Consider the following 12777-nt stretch of genomic DNA (forward strand, 5'->3'; position numbering starts at 1 on the left):
CCACCTCTTCCTAGCTAAATAAAAGACAGCCCCTCCCCCAACTGAAGTGTTCTATAACTTAGCCTGCGACAGGCTACTAGGGAGGGAGTCCTGTGCTGACTTGAGGATAGTAGGCCAGGAAAGGAAAATTAAGGTAAGTATGATAACAATTTTCCGTTTTCCTGGCCCACCTCACATCAGCACACATCGGGTTATACCCTAGCTGAATATAGGGTGGAAGAGAACCCATGAAAAAAAGACACTCAAAGAAACGCTGTTAAAGCCAAAAAGAATTGATCCCTCTTGTCCCAAACTTGCTGATTGCACATCTCGTTTGTAAGGTTAAATGAAGGCCGCACAAGAACTTCAAGCTAGCAGCCTTACATAGATCCTCCAAGAAATCCTGGCACAACTGCCCCAAAGGCTACTGCCCCTTTAGTCAATTAAGCTTGCAACTGTTTCAGAGTAGAAAGACCTATTCCTGCATACCAATGTAATCACCCTGGAAATCCAACAGTGGATGACTCTTGAGAACCTGATGGCTAAATGAAAAGATTGTCCACTTTCCTCTTTGGCCAAGTTGACAGCAACTTGACTATGTGTAAGGAACTGAAGTCTTCCTGCTGTGCATCCAATGACTCTTGTGCGAAAACTCAGAGGGACTACTTCCCAGTTTTACTGGAAACTGGATATCACTTTAAAATGTAACTTTGGAGATTGAGATAGTATCACTATCTCTGGTAAAAAAAAGAAAAGACACAAAAGGGCCCTTGCAGGAAAAGTGTTGCAATCTTCAACATCCTTCTGTCTGAAGTAGTTGCTGGCAGAAGAAATTGTTTTTCTGTGAGGAATTTTAATGGAAATGAATCCATTGGAACAAAGGGTGCCAGCCCCAGTGCTCTCAGATCCAAGCCTAAGTCCCACAGAGGGAACAAGGATCTCCTTCAAGGTCAAATATAGATTGTCGCCTGCAAAAAGCATCTGGTAACTGGCTCTTCCACCCGTCTGAAGCCTGTGAAAGAGAAGGTAAATATTTGTACCTTAAATGGAGCTATATGTCAGACCGATCTCTAGCGCTGACTGTAAAATATCCAGGATATTGGCTAGAGCAGGGAACACAGCAAAGAAAGCTTTTGCTGAGCAAACAAAACAAACTTATTTCATATCCTCTCATATGTAGCATTTACGGATGATCTTCTGGACACCAAGGTCTGAGCAAGCTTGGATGAGAATCTCTGCACCTCTAGTCTGGCCTATTCTTTAGCCTCTCATTGGATTAGGTTGTTGTCACTGACCTTGCCATAAAAGATTTAATTTGACTTGAAACGGGTTTGGTGGTGCTGATGACATCTAAGGAGCAGTGTAAGCAAAGGCCTTCTCGGTAGGTGGAAATGACCTATATGGCATGGACTTGTTCTGTTCAAATTTTCAGAAGCATCTTTATATTCAAGGACACCGGAGAGAGACAAAGATCAAACGTAAAATTCCATGGTACTGTGAACCTATCTTGTATGACGGAATCTTTGCATTTGTATCCTGTTGCAAAAATCTGAAGCTGCATGTTCAGTGGAGTCTCCCCGCGAACTACTGCTGGAAAGCCTCATTGGGCCAATATTGGTTTGAGACACTTGTAAAATATTTTGCCTAACCTAACAGGTAGTTTATTTTGCTTTCCTGGCAAGAAGGCCAACATTAACTGGCTGTAAGTGGCTCTCTGCCCAGCAAAAAGATTCTGTTGCAAGATGTAACAGGAAAAGGCTTCTGGTGTCACCTGGGCAGGTGACTCAGGCCCCTTTGAAGTAGATACTGAAAGGCTTGCAATGCTAGAAAAGGTTTCTTTCAGTTCCAGATAATTGGGGAGTCTGCATTCCACCTGTTTCCTCAGAATGTGTAATCCCCAGCCCCAAATACTGGGATTTGCCATCAGAATCATCCTATCTCCTGGGCTGAGAGGCATGCCCCGAAAGAAGTACAATGACGATGTCCAAAATTCCAGTTCTTGCTGAATTTGTATAGGCACAAAGATTTTCTGATCCATAGACAGCCCAGCTCATAGACTAAAGAAGGCAAATTGAAACGCTCTTATGTGCCACCTGGCCCAAGGTATAACCACTGCCAACAAGATTTTCAAAAGATTTCTGGGGCTGTGCCAGTTCTGTAAAAGGCAAACACTTGAACTGGAGGTGACATCTGGCCTCCGCAAATCCCACATGCCTCTTGTGCTCGGCCTTGACTAGCCACTAACTGGTCCTCCAGCTGAACTATCCCTGTGACTGTCTGCATGGCCCCCATCTTGAACCTCTTGGTGTGTATGTGCATATTCTATTCCTTAAAACTGAAATCGACCAGAAGGCTCTGGCCTTATGTACTAGAAAACTGGGGAGAAAAGCATCCAGATGATTCTGTCTTTGGCATCCCTGGCATGGTGTTCTTGTAGCAGTAGAAATTCTTAAGCATAATCTTGAAAACATTTTCTCTTCTGAGATCTGTTGGCCATAAATGAAATGGATTCACTGGTCAACTTTGAAATACTCCATTGTACTCCCACCTGTCTTTTGGACCCACTGGTCTTTGAGGATTGTCGTCTAAATCCTCCAGAAGGAGGCTACAATCATCAACTTCACTCAGACCTCCAGCGCACCTTCAAAAGACCTTTCAGCCATCTTAGCAACTTGCTCTGGACTTGATTTCATGTAAAAAGTAAATTTGAGGCACCTCCACTGTGATCTGTTAAAGCTATGGCCTGTCCTATAAGACTTGGCCTCCTGCACCCTTCTGAAGTTCAATAGGCTTAAGTGAAAGTTGGCTGCCTCCTCTTACTAGTCTGTTGCCACAGTCCCGACTTTTCTTCCGGTCATTCGCTTAATTGCATTGTTCAGTGTTTGACCAAACAATAACCTCCCACTATAGGAAATGTTGAAGGCTTGTGTGGACTTTATATCTGCCCTCCAATGGAGTAATCACAATGCTCTTATGGCTGCGACTGAGTATGCCAGGCTTGTACTAGGTCTATCAATGCATCAACCAGAAGCCATCTGCCAGGTTCAACTCCTCCAGAAACTGTGCCAAATCTTGCAGTTTCCGGTCTTGTTTTTTTTGCCATTTCTAAACAGTTTATATGTTGACGTGAACGATGTTGCTGGTTGACAGGAAAAAACTGTCACTGTATAGATTTTCTACAAGCCTGATGGCCAAATCACCACAATTTCTGCGTTTCAGATGTGTTTCTGCATGAGTGTTTTTGATGCATTCCCATGCGTTCTTAATGCGTTTTACCACTTTCCAGATGTGTTTAATACAGAAACAATGTAGCATTTTTTACTTTGTTGACTGTGCTAGAATGCACTGCACTGGTGTAAACTAGGTCATTGGGATCCCAATTTAACACTGTCCATGCATTCTTGCTGCAGAATAAAAACATACTGGACTGCATCTGGTATTAACAAGTCCACTTTCCCATCCATAGGATCTTCAACAATTTCCCAATTTCTCTCTGGGATTAATAAAGTATTCTGTAAAGGCAACTGAGTTATAAAAAGGCATAGATACTTGATGCGCCAGACTTTAGAGGGTAACATTCACTCCTGGAAGTGCAGTGCATAAACATGCATCAGCCATCTTGTTTGGAAAAGCTTAGAGAACCTGTTACTGTAAATTGGTCCTCTGGTGGGGTCTCTGCCATCCTTCCTTAACGAGCGCTTTATGCTCTGTCATGAGAAAAGAAGGGTCTTGGGAATATATCTGCATGCTTTTGCACTGGTAAGGCATCTGCAGTGTACTTTCTGCTATAGCCTCCTCAATAGGACTTAGAATTTTGCACATCCACATCCTTGTGGGCCATCTGTGCATTCTCATTTCTCTGCCACTGCAGCTGCATGCAGGCCCAAAATGCACTCTGAGCTGGCCGAGGCATTTCCTATCATGCTGACTAACGCATGGGAGCCAGTGCCACATGGGGTGCTTGGGGAGCATGAAAGCCACCCTGTGGAGGACTCCGTCTGATGCCGATTGTCCTGGGCAGGAGAAGATCGTTGGCGGGTCTTATGTTTTTTTGGAGCATTTGCTTTCAGGTTTTCTGCTCCCAAAATAATGCAAAACATCATTATTTGCAGTCCTTGAGCACTCTTTTAAAAACATGTCCCACGTTGCCCCCTCCTACCTTTGCCAGTCTTCTGTGCCACTAACAGATGTGACAAGCCCATATTTGCACAAAATATGTAGATATGGATTGCTGTTTATAATACCAGAAGGGCCATCTATCCCAATATATACAGCTAATGGTATATTAAATTGACAGCCAGATCAATATGATTTGAATAGCACACCTGGGCAAAATATCTACATTTTATATTTTTTTAATTTTTGGTTTATTTATATATTTACTTAGTATCTTCTGCAATGTTTTCCTGATTATAATACCCATTATGAACCACTAGAGGGACACCACTAGATGGGTATACTGGGGTATATTATTGACAGCAAATAGAAATCAAGGAGTAAGATTGGTATAAGATAATATTTTATAATTGATGTTGTAAAGTTTTTCAATATATGTTATTAGTGAACCAGAGTATGTGAAACGGGAGATATCATCCCACAAAATACTAATTGGTAACTGATTTTCTATAAAACAAACCGAAAAACAACACATGCTAGACCAAGAACGTGAGTGATAAACCAACGGACCAATCATAAGTGAGCAAGGGGTATATTTCAAACCGCAAATATGGCCGCTGTATGAAGTCCTGATGAGTCCTTTCTGATGAAATACATTGAGGTCTGCAGCGGTGATACTTCCAGTTTCGTAAACTTCCGGTTCTCGGTGGAACGCTGGTGATACGCAGCGCGGTCCATAGTGTGGACGGCGCTGATTACTGCCGACCTAAACGTTTACCAGTGGGTGCCGCTTGAAGGCACAACTAAATGTGAGTGTTCTATGAATCATTTTATTACAACATAAGATATTTTAATAAACATATTGCACGATTATATGCCTTATGCTTTTTGCAATTGCTTATGCAATATGCTTATGCAATTCTGATGGTTTGGAGCCTGATCCAATATTTAAAGAAAAAGCACACCTATGTGCCTAAGTCGTGGCTATTTTGATTGAGGTGATTGTTTTTAAAGACGGGAGTCTTAGGCTGTGACCATTTTTTATTTATCAAGCTGTGGGGGTCTTGGTGGCCCGGATCCGTGAGTGGCCCCCTTAAACAAAGGTGAAGGATCATCACTAATGAGCATGTGTGTGACGGGAATATAGAGCACATTTAAGCATGAGGTGTAGAAGATATCCAATTGTCTTCTTAGGAAACAAACTGTTCATTTTTTTCTTTATATACATGTGTATATTATTTTAATGTATTGATTTTCACAATATTCAGATGAACATTTTCTGCTGATTTATAATATTTTCCAATGATTTAAAGCACAAGTATATTAATTACTGCGTTTTTGTATATGCACATTAATCAACACCACCAAACATATAGCCATTTATTTTGGGTAATTCCCAAAATTGACGGCGGCTGCATGGTGATTAATAATTGCTATATTTAGGAGGCGCCATTTCTTTTGTCTAAAAACACTGCTGTGAAATTTCAGTGTAAAACCCCCCTGTGCAAAACTCAACCTCCCTCCTCTGCCATACCTGTGTTTTTTTTTTAAGAAAGCAAAGTTTGTGAAGCAAAGTATTACTCACTGTTTCTGGGTGTGGGGGACCAGTAATCCTGCATTGCAGATGTGCCTGGCCCATCCCCGATGGCCTTTTTTTCTGATCACCAAGATACTTTTTCTGGATCCAGAGAGGATACTGCCACTGGACAGTCAATGGGAGGCATACATGTCATATAGACAGTCAAGTGGACGCCTAAAGGACAACCCACCTACTTTACTAAGAAGAAGATGAAAGTCACAGCACTGAAACTTCACATGACCACAGATTTACATCAGTAAAAAGGGCATTTTTAATTGCAGCAATTAGAAAGAGAGAGGTGGGGGTGGGGTGGGTGTTTCTGGGGCAGGCAGCAGGCTTGAGTGTGGCTTTAAAGGAAGTTGAGAAATAAGTGAACTACTGGCATCTACTGCAGGTCCAGTGCTTTCAGTGGGTATACCATTGAATGAAAAACTGTCACCTTCCTGACTGTGGAGCCCGAAATGTTGAGGGTGGCCTCTTGCGCAATTCCTGCCCAAGCACCCCTGGTAGTGGAGACAGGGACTACTAGGGCATTGGAAGGGCACAGGTGCCATGAAGTTGTAGTAGTGAGCTGAAACTTTGAGACACAGGAGTTCTTCCAGTGGTAGTATGGAGTCTAGTCTTAAGCCATGTTCAGCAGCAGCCAGGCAGGCAGGTGCAGGGTCAGGATCAGGTTCAAGGTCAGGAACAGGCAGAAGTCGGTAACGTGCTGGCAGCGGGGTACCAAATCAGGAAGAAGAGACGTAGTCAGAAATCCAATCCGAGGTTGGTAACAAGTAAGCAGCAGACATAACAGGCAGGGGTGATCCAAGAGCGCTAGACGTAGCCAGGTGAGGAACAAGGTTAGCAGACTTTCAAGAACCAGGAACACAGGAACCATAGCTGAAGACAATCCAGCACTGAGGCCAGGCAGAATCTCAGTTTAAATAGGCTACTGGGCGCCACAATCTGTGGATGCGTGCACACACATATGTATTTATACATGCCCCCTCGTTAAGGACAGCCTCTGGATGCCCAACTGAACCATGTTTTCAGGGTGAGCACGGTAAAAAGCCTGTAAATGTCTCTGGGCATGAAGGTTTGCTTTGTGCTCCCAAGAATTCTCCTCGGGACCGAATCTTTTCCACATAATCAGGTATTAAATTGGACCCTGTCGCTTTCTGCATCCGTGTGTGAATTTTATTCCTTGCTCATCTTGTTAGGCTTCTATGCTCATGATTCTGCAAATGCGCTTAAGAATGAGAATCTGCTGCATGGGAATGAGTACCCGCTACACGAGATCCCTAACAAAGACATAATGAAGCACTCTACTTGGTCAAACTTGAGTATATATTCACTATGTGCAACATGTTTTGTGGACAATACTTTTGACAAGGATTAAAAGGGGTAAAGTTCCTGAAATGTGCTGTGAGCGTAAATTACTAACAAACTGATCTAAGCCATCAGATTGCCTCCTCTTTTGTTTTTATTTCCATGTTTGCAGTCACATTAGTGTGAGGAAGATAAAGCCATTAATGCTAATCTCCTGTTATTGCCAGCTGTCTCTTTCATGCTTTATATACCCATTAGTGTTCCACAAGCTTTTCTATTAAGCTTTTTGTACCAATTTTATTCGACTTAAAAGAAGACGTTATTCCTCACTACATGAACTTCATCAGTAGCTCTGCAGAGTAGTTTGCTCATTATCCAGCGACTATAAGAGTGCTCGTAACACATGACAGCATTCTGCCTGCTTTATTATCGTCTGCAGAATATTTGTATATCTTCTTGGGACATTACTAAGCCAGCCACTCCTAATGCTACAATGTTTTTTAACTAAAGATTTATGTACTAATAGCTGTATGTTTTATTTTTGTAAATGTGCTAAAGCCCATGTGATTCTTGATGGTGACAGTGACACATATTTCTGATTTCTTTTTCTCCATATTGGGGAAAGTTAAAAAGAAAAGCCCTCAGGGAAAATTAATTAAATTGGCATCATGAACCAAACAAAATAGGGAAGCCAGCATAAAACGTAAAAAGAGGAAGAATTGAAACAGCTAATAGGAGAACAACGTACATCTCCACATGTTGATCTCAGACAGAAAATAGATATGACTTGTACCTCCTTAAATTTAAGTCTTACCACCAAAGCTTAGAAACACATTTGATGGTCCAGACATCACTATTACTTCATGGGAGATAAATCTACCACGTTATTGGCTAGAAAATATACTCCTAGGAGTTACAACCTGACCCTACCTAAATTACACTGACAAAACGGTCACCAAACCCATAATCCACAGCTTATGTTACGTGAATTCTTTTATTTTTAATCTAAACTCTGCGCTAACCTGGAGGCTTTTTCGGCAACACGGGCGGACAGTTTTTTTACAAGATATTCCATCACCCAAACTGTAGACAGCCTGTATGGAATTGATGGAAAGTGAATTCACTGAACATAAAATAAAATCAGCAATTAAAAGCTTTAGCCCAGGCACATTGAGGGGACCCCCCCCCCCCCCAGGCCCTATATTTAAAGGAATTTTTCATTTTTATTGTTGCACTTTAAGCATAATTAATATTGCTGCTAATGAAAAAAAAACATCTTTAAAAAAAAAAAAAAATTATAATTTATTGATACCTGTTCCTCAGGGCAGAACCCAGACAATACCCCTTTTATGGTCAGTTACTTGCATAGAAGCCTTCAAAATGGGCACTTGATTTTTCCTGTTCGGCTCCCGTAGACTTCAATGGGGTTCCCCGTTCGGGTTAGAACATTTTGCAGCAGAACTCCCGAACATTTTGCAGCAGAATTCCCGAACAGAATGTTTGGCCCATCCCTACTCAGGAGCATGTGGGGCCCAGATGGCTTCTCTGAACATTATTACAGGAAATATCTGGAAATTCTGTCCCCCAATTTATGTTCATTCTTTATCACAATACAGACCAGCCAACGCTGCCCCCCCCCCCCCCCCATGAAAATAAAGCATTTATACATGTTACACAAAAACTGGGGAAAGACCATGGTGACTGTACAAACTACATGCTCATCTCTCTCATAAATGTGGACCTGAAAATTTTCACCACAATACTAGCCACCAGGCTAAATACCTTTTTATCCTGCTATATACACCCAGATTATGTGGGCTTTGCCCCACGTAGACAAGCTCCTAATTAGAGATGGGCCGAACAGACCCCTTTTTGGGAGTTCTGCTGTGAAATGTTCTAACCTGAACGGCGAACCCCATTGAAATCTATGAGAGCCGAACAGGAAAAATCAAAAGTGCCTATTTTGAAGGCTTATATGCAAGTAATTGACCATAAAACGGGTATGGGGGTCTGGATACTGCCCTGGGGAACATCAATAAAAATCTTTTTCAAGAGCAGTGATTTTAATTATGCTTAAAGTGCAACAATAAAACTGAAAAATTCCTTTAAATATAGGGCCTAGGGGGTCCCCTCAATGGTCGCCCGTAAAGTGATGCATCTGTAGCATGCATAAAACATGCTACAGCAAAAATTACATTTCTAAAGAAAAAAAAATTAGTCAAGTCATGACTATTGAAAAAATAAAGAAAAAAATGGCATGCAGCCTGGGAGGTCAGGAAAGGGGAGGGGATGCGCAATCGCCTCCCCTCCTGAACCATACCAAGCCACATGCCCTCAAAAGGGGGGGGGGGCTTTGGGGCAGGGGAGTCTCTGACGAAAAAGTGTCAAAAAGTAATAACCACAAGAAACAGTTTTTGACAAGTCCTTTATTAAAAAATAAAAAAAATAGTCTTCCTCTATGTAAATCCATCGTCATTTACGACGCCTGCCGGACCCGAAGAGTAAAAAAAATTTAAACGCCCTCACCTTCTGGCAGGCATCCTGCCGCCTGTCCGCTCTGTACTTTGACAGCCTTGTATTTGAAGATGGATTTACATTGAGGGACACTATTTTTTTATATTTTAATAAAGGACTTTTTTGGTGAATGGATAGGGGTACGATGTACCCGATCCCTATTCACATAGAGGGGGGAAGCGGGATCTGGGGGCCCCCTTGTTAAAGGGGGTTCCAGATTCCAATAGGCCCCCTGCCCGCAAACTCCCACAACCGCAGCCCAGGATTGAGGGGCAAGGTGCTTTGGGAGGGTGGTTCAGAAGGGGGATGTGCTCGTCTCCTACCCTTTCATGACCTGTCGGGCTGCATGCTCAGATAAGAGTCTGGTATGAATTGTGGGTGGGACCTCACACTGTTGTTTTTTTACATTTTGGCCTGGGATTACCCTTAATATCAATACCAGACCCGTAGGGCCTGGTATGGACTGTGGGGGGGGGGGGGGGGGGCATGCAGGTTTTTTTCTTTATTTTGTTTACCGGCACTTTTTTTTTCTGCTGTCAGTTGATGACTCATCGGCCCCCTCCTTTACAACCAGTTTACACTGCACCCTGACTGGGCAAAGCTTTGCCCAATCAGGGAGCAGAATGCACTGTGCAGCACTCTGTGCATTGCTGGGTGTTTGTCTGGGCAAATACTCTGCAAATTAAGGTGTTCGGTGAAAGGGCCGAACAGGCAAATATTCGGCCCAAACTCATGTTCGGGCAGAACCATTTGCCCATCCCTACTCCTGATCAAATGAGGCAAATAATACACATTGTAGGTGAATGGTCTGGAGGACCAAAAAACAGCGCTTGCTGTGGTACAAGTTAATGGATAGCAATATCCATTCAGATAGAAGTGATTAAATATACAAATTATGTCATAAGTTAATAAAATTATATATATATACTGTGGATCATCAATTATTCAATAAAAACAGTGTCATAAAGTGCATGGGTGTTTGGTTAAAAATATATATAAAATGTGGAGTAAATAAATGAATCACAATTAGTATTAAAAAATATAAAGTCCAGAGTAAACAGTGACTTTTGTGCTCAAAACCATATATGAATGTCCTTAGTGAAATTGAATCTTCAAAAAAGTGCATGTGCTCAGGCTTGATTGATTAAATCTCAGCAGATTCTGGTCCCAAGTGAATAATAAGTTGGGCCACTTACCAGATGTAGTGGGTCCTAAATGCCATATGGCACTAGGACCATTCGAGCTTGTAAGCCCCCTGGGCTAAACGGATTCCCTCTAAGCGTTGTCCTATGGGCTGGTAATGGCTCCTTAGGCTCCAATGTAAACAGCCAGATGCAGTAGGGAGGGAGAAAGAATGCTCCAAATAGTGTAGTAATTTAGTTGAAAAGCAGTTTATTTACCCAATATCTGGGTTAAAGCAATAATAGGTAGGTAGACAGTGTCACTGGTGGTCAGCGGTGCGGGCTGCATGTCCTCCTCGTGGAATAGTGAGCTGGCTACCGGCTTGCGCTCCACCTACGTGACGCAACGACGCTATGCGGTCCAAGCTGACGCGTTTCGTCACTTCCGGTGATGTCCTCAGAGCTCTGAAAAAAAAAGTGCTTGTGCTAATAAATATATCTATTGATCAAACATAAGCATTCACAAGTGGGAATTAATCAAAAAAAATATATAGTGCAAAAGTCTGTAAAAAGGTGGGTAATTTCTTCTATGCTGTGCTGATATCAAGTTACCAAGTGCTGGTGCTTCAATATCATAAAGTGACTTGGTGCATTAATGGTAATGCTGGCCGCTCACCTCCTGGTTTGGCTCACAAATTATAATGAGCCAAACCTGCTTTATGCACGTGCAGGTGCTGTTAGGTATGGATAGGTTGCTTCCTCCTGTCCTCCCTCTGGATGAAGGTGCTTCAGGAAGGATATAATGGCCAGACCCGCAGTGTCAATGACACAGTGAAGGGGATAGGGCTGTCACCTCCTCATAGTCATCTCTCCACCGTCACGATTAGGTACATGTATAAAATAAATACAGCGATCTAATGCTCTCTGTTACAACTAATTTATTGGGGTAAAAATACAGCAAAACACTTACATGGGCTGGCACTCAGCCAGTGCAGGCATGGGCAGTGATAATGGGTGCTACAGCGTGTGCAGGCTTCTCCCCCGTACGCGTTACGTCAAATCCACGACTTCTTCAGCAGGGGTAAGGCTGACACACCGTCCACTGATTGATATAGTGATTAGACTCCTCCCTTTTTCCTCTGGGCCAATCAGTGCATCCACTAGTCATGGTACCAGGAAGTGTAATAATTGGTCTAATAATAAATATCCAGAGCTCATTAATGATACCAGAGATACGTTTATAATCCCCACTCCCTCCGTGAAAAGGGACCAGGAGGTACAAAAATACTGCTTTCATCCACCCGCCGCATCTCCATGACGACCTGACGCTTCCCTCTGTAAACAGGAGGCGGAGCAGAGCGAGCTGTTCCGTGAGAATTACCTACCCTGTGAGAAAAACCTACCCTCGTCACTTCCGGTGCACGGCAGTGTGTGTAACGCGGCGGTTACATTAAAACAGCTGTGCTGCAATATGAGTCATCTCCACTCCTATCCATGTCACTTCCCTGATCTGGGCTAGTAAATATAAAAGCGGTGGCGGCTGTATGAAAAGATAAATCACAGAGCCGAGAGCCGCTTTTATATTTACTAGCCCAGATCAGGGAAGTGACAGGGACAGGAGCGGAGATGACTCGTATTGCAGCACAGCTGTTTTAATGTGACCGCCGCGTGGGTAGGTTTTTTCCACGGTACACCGTGATCATTTCATACTAGTGCACATGCGCACTAGTCAGCTCCTCATCTGTTCCATTACGTATCCGGGGCTGGGAGCATGCGCACTGCTGCGCTGCTCAGCTGTTCCTGGCCGGAAGTGACGAGGGTAGGTTTTTCTTATGGGGTAGGTAATTCTCACGGAACACCTGTCTCCCTGATCGTCAATTAGTACGTGGACAAGGGATGTGACGTGTTACCCGCCCCTATAGTAACCCAACGCTCTCCATTGTCAACAGGAAGCAAAGCAGTGCAAACCTGTCACTCTACCCGCCCATACGTCAAACAAACAGGGGAAATGACGTGGACCGACCTGCGAGACACCAGTGGCAACAAAACAGGGATCATGGCCCCAAAAGGAACCACAACCAATGATCTGTGAAATTAAACAGCGCCTGTGAAAAAATATATAGGATCCTGCACACATCAAAACACCAACACATATCT

At 43.1% G+C, this 12777-nt stretch overlaps 1 protein-coding gene across 3 annotated transcripts in view; it reads left to right on the top strand.

Moving 5' to 3' along the window:
* Positions 1–12777, top strand: part of GANC (glucosidase alpha, neutral C) — a 183876-nt gene that overhangs the window by 99618 nt on the left and 71481 nt on the right. The window lies entirely within an intron of this gene.

The sequence above is a fragment of the Pelophylax lessonae genome (genome assembly GCF_965119305.1).
Source record: "Pelophylax lessonae genome assembly, chromosome: 13".
Classification (NCBI taxonomy): domain Eukaryota; kingdom Metazoa; phylum Chordata; class Amphibia; order Anura; family Ranidae; genus Pelophylax; species Pelophylax lessonae.